Source organism: Pteropus alecto, unplaced genomic scaffold, assembly GCF_000325575.1.
Source record: "Pteropus alecto unplaced genomic scaffold, ASM32557v1 scaffold95, whole genome shotgun sequence".
NCBI classification, from domain to species: Eukaryota; Metazoa; Chordata; class Mammalia; order Chiroptera; family Pteropodidae; genus Pteropus; species Pteropus alecto.
In genome coordinates this window covers 17,008,898-17,012,138 of record NW_006441071.1, presented here as the reverse complement: position 1 = coordinate 17,012,138, position 3,241 = coordinate 17,008,898, and the positions used below count along the sequence as shown (strand labels likewise).

Genomic DNA, 3,241 nt, shown 5'->3' with positions numbered 1-3,241 from the left:
TTTTTTTTTTTTTTTCCTCTTTGCAAATAAGGGCGTTCTGACTTTATCTCTTACCTTTTACATTAAGCCGTGGCTATTTCCTCCTTAAGCCATTATTATTTTTTCTGAGTTTTGCAGGATTAATGGTAAGTAGACAAATGGAGAATTCTAGAATATAAGTGGAACCCGGGGAAGTCAAGGAGCTCAGAGCCATTACTAGCCAGAAATCACAGTATCCCAGTGAAAATAAAAATGAATCTTTTTATAGTTCTGAACACTTTAGGTACTCAAGAATAAGCATATAATGATCTTCTGTGTACTTTTCTCCAAAGTTAAATATTACAAGTATTACCCTAAATTAAGAATTGACAGATATCAACTTAGAAGCCAATACTTGATGTAAATTAGACCCTATACAGGCTTTTCAATGTGGAAACTATGCTTACTACCAAAATCAAACCTTATCACAAATACAAAAGCAAATATAAAAGGTTGGAATTACCATTATCAGTGTTAGAACCAAGCAAAGCTTCAGTTAGATTGGTATGTCAGAATTGGCTGACAAATGAGTTCACACATGAACTCTAACAGAGAAAACTTGTTCTTTATTGCTAGTATTTCAAGAAGCCTGAAAGCATCTCCCAGACCCATGTTATGAGTCAATATTTAATATCACATGATGCCACTTTTCCTAAGAGGAATTCTTTCTTCCTCTCCAAGAGGAGTCTGGCTTCTGCTTCTCTCCATTTTTTGTTAATATTTAAAAGGCTTATGCAACCTGTCATCAAATCTTGGGGAAAATGCTGGCAGCAGCTGCTGTATTACTGTTTCCCAGGCTCGATTCCTCAGTGTCTGTAGGACTTGACATGACCAGCATGTAGCATATGTCCCCTCTTGCACTGCGTTATTCATAATCACGTCAAAGCTTTTTGGAAAATGAGAGTGGGTAGCTGGCATAGGACAGAATGTTGTCTTCTTACATGGGCTTCTTCTGTGCATTGGCAGTTGCTACTCAAAGAGACCTTATATATCTGGAATCTCCACACCCAGCAACACAATTATTGTCACAATGAGGAAGCCTTCAACTTTTCTTTGGAAATTTTCTTTTAATGCAATATCAGATGCCTTAAAAAGAAAGTGTGCTTACAATCCTTATGCCCACCAGCATATCACTAATCTTCATAATGAAAACTTAGCAGCATAAGATACAGAACGTGTGAGGGCCCATTACCAAACACCAGACCCCAAATCTCATCATTAAAATCTTAAATCCAGCTCATCAAATGACACCATTAGATAAACCAATAGACAAGCCCCAGACTTGAAGAAAGTATTTCATGTATATATTAAACAAAGAACTTTTACCCAGAATATACAAAAAATGCAACTCAATAATAAAAAGACGAGAACCCAAACTAAAAACTGAGCAAGAGAATCAAACACGTATTTCACAAAAGAAGATACAGCAATGGTCAATAAGCACATGAAAAGGTGTCAACATCATTAGTTATCATGAATGCAAATTAAAACCACAGTGAGATACTACTTCACACCAACAAGAATGGTTAAAATTTAAAAGACTGACAACAGCAAGTATTGGTGAGGATGAGGAGCATGTGGATTCTCAGACATTGCCTGTCCAGGTATAAAATGGAACGACCGCTTTAGAAACTCTTTTTTGGTTTCTTAAGAATTTTAATATAAACCTCCCATGCAGAGAAATTCAAAATAATTTATGGAGATACTCTACCCTCAACTCCCTACTCCTTAAGGGTAGGCTGCGCAAGGTAAGTTCCTTCCAAAGAGCACAGTATGAAAATGGGAGGAAGACTAACCTTCTAGTGGAGAAACCTGACAAACACAACACCAACCAGGTGACCAAGGTCAACATCAGTGATAAGTCATGTTGATGGCATGTACCCTTGATGTGATATGATGAAATGGCATTTTGCTTCTACAAAAAACTCAACTTGATGTGATATGATGAAATGGCATTTTGATCTTCCTTCCCAATACTCATAATAACCTCAGTCTAATCATGAGAAAAACACAAACAATCCCAATTAAGGTACATTCTACAAAATATCTGACAAGAATTCAATGTCATCCAAAACAAAGAATGTCTGAAAAATGGTCACAGCTGAGAAGAGCCTAAGCAGACATGACAACTACATGTAATGTGGTATTCTAGGATGGGATCATGGACAGAAAAAGGACATTAGGTTAAAACTAAGGAAATCTGAAGAGTATAGATTTTAGTTGATAATATATATCAATACTGGTTCATTAATTGTAACAAATGTACCATACTAATGTAAGATGTCAACAATAGGAGAAACTGGGTGTGAGGTATATAGGACCTCTCTGTACTATCTTTGTAATACTTCTGTAAATCTAAAACTATTCTAAAATAAAAATTTTATTTAAAAATGCAAAAAAGCCAAGGTCACCTACCCTATGACTTCAGTTCCACTCCTAGGAATAGACCCAAAGAAATAAGGGCAATTGCTGACAAAAAGACTTAGAGAAGAATGTTTACAGCAGCTTTATTCATATTAGTCCAAAAATGAAAAGAACTCAAATATCCAACAACAGGAAACTAAATAAACAAATTGTGGCATTTTCAAATAGTGGAATACTTCCAGGAATATAAAGGAACAAACTATTGATGCACAACAACATGAAGTTTGAAGACTTTGAGTAAAAAAAGCCAGATACTGTATGATTCCACCTACATGATGTTGAAGGACAGACTAAATAATCATAATGATAGAAATCAGAAGAGTGGTTGCCTGTTTTTTTTGTTTTGTTTTGTTTTAAGGAAACTGTGGAATGAGGGGATTGACTAGGAAGAGATAAGGAAATTTTCTAGAGTGATAAAAATGTTCTATGTCTCCTTTTGGATATTGACTACATGAATATATCCAACTGACAAAACAGAGCTAACTTATGATCTGGGATTTATATAAATTACATTTACTATATATATTTTTAAAGTAAAAAAGAAAATCCCAAGTCCAGCTGCCAGGGTAGAAGTGTGAGATCATACAGTGAATGCGGCTCCTTTGCCCTCTGGTCTCTAGTTAAGTTCAGCCAATGGGGAACCCTCACAGAAGGTCTGAGGGATGAAGAAGAGCAAGGTTAAGGTAGGTATGTTTCTGGTTCCTTCTCTGAGGCCTAAAGCTGGCTATGTCCCTCAGTGGAAAGTCACAGGCCCTCTCAAGGAAATTTGGACATGATTCCAACAACTAGATTCTGCCTA

General features: G+C 36.1%; 1 protein-coding gene across 2 annotated transcripts in view; it reads right to left on the bottom strand.

Moving 5' to 3' along the window:
- The window catches only part of FAM189A2 (family with sequence similarity 189 member A2), a 50,155-nt gene that overhangs the window by 23,874 nt on the left and 23,040 nt on the right, over positions 1 to 3,241 (bottom strand). The window lies entirely within an intron of this gene.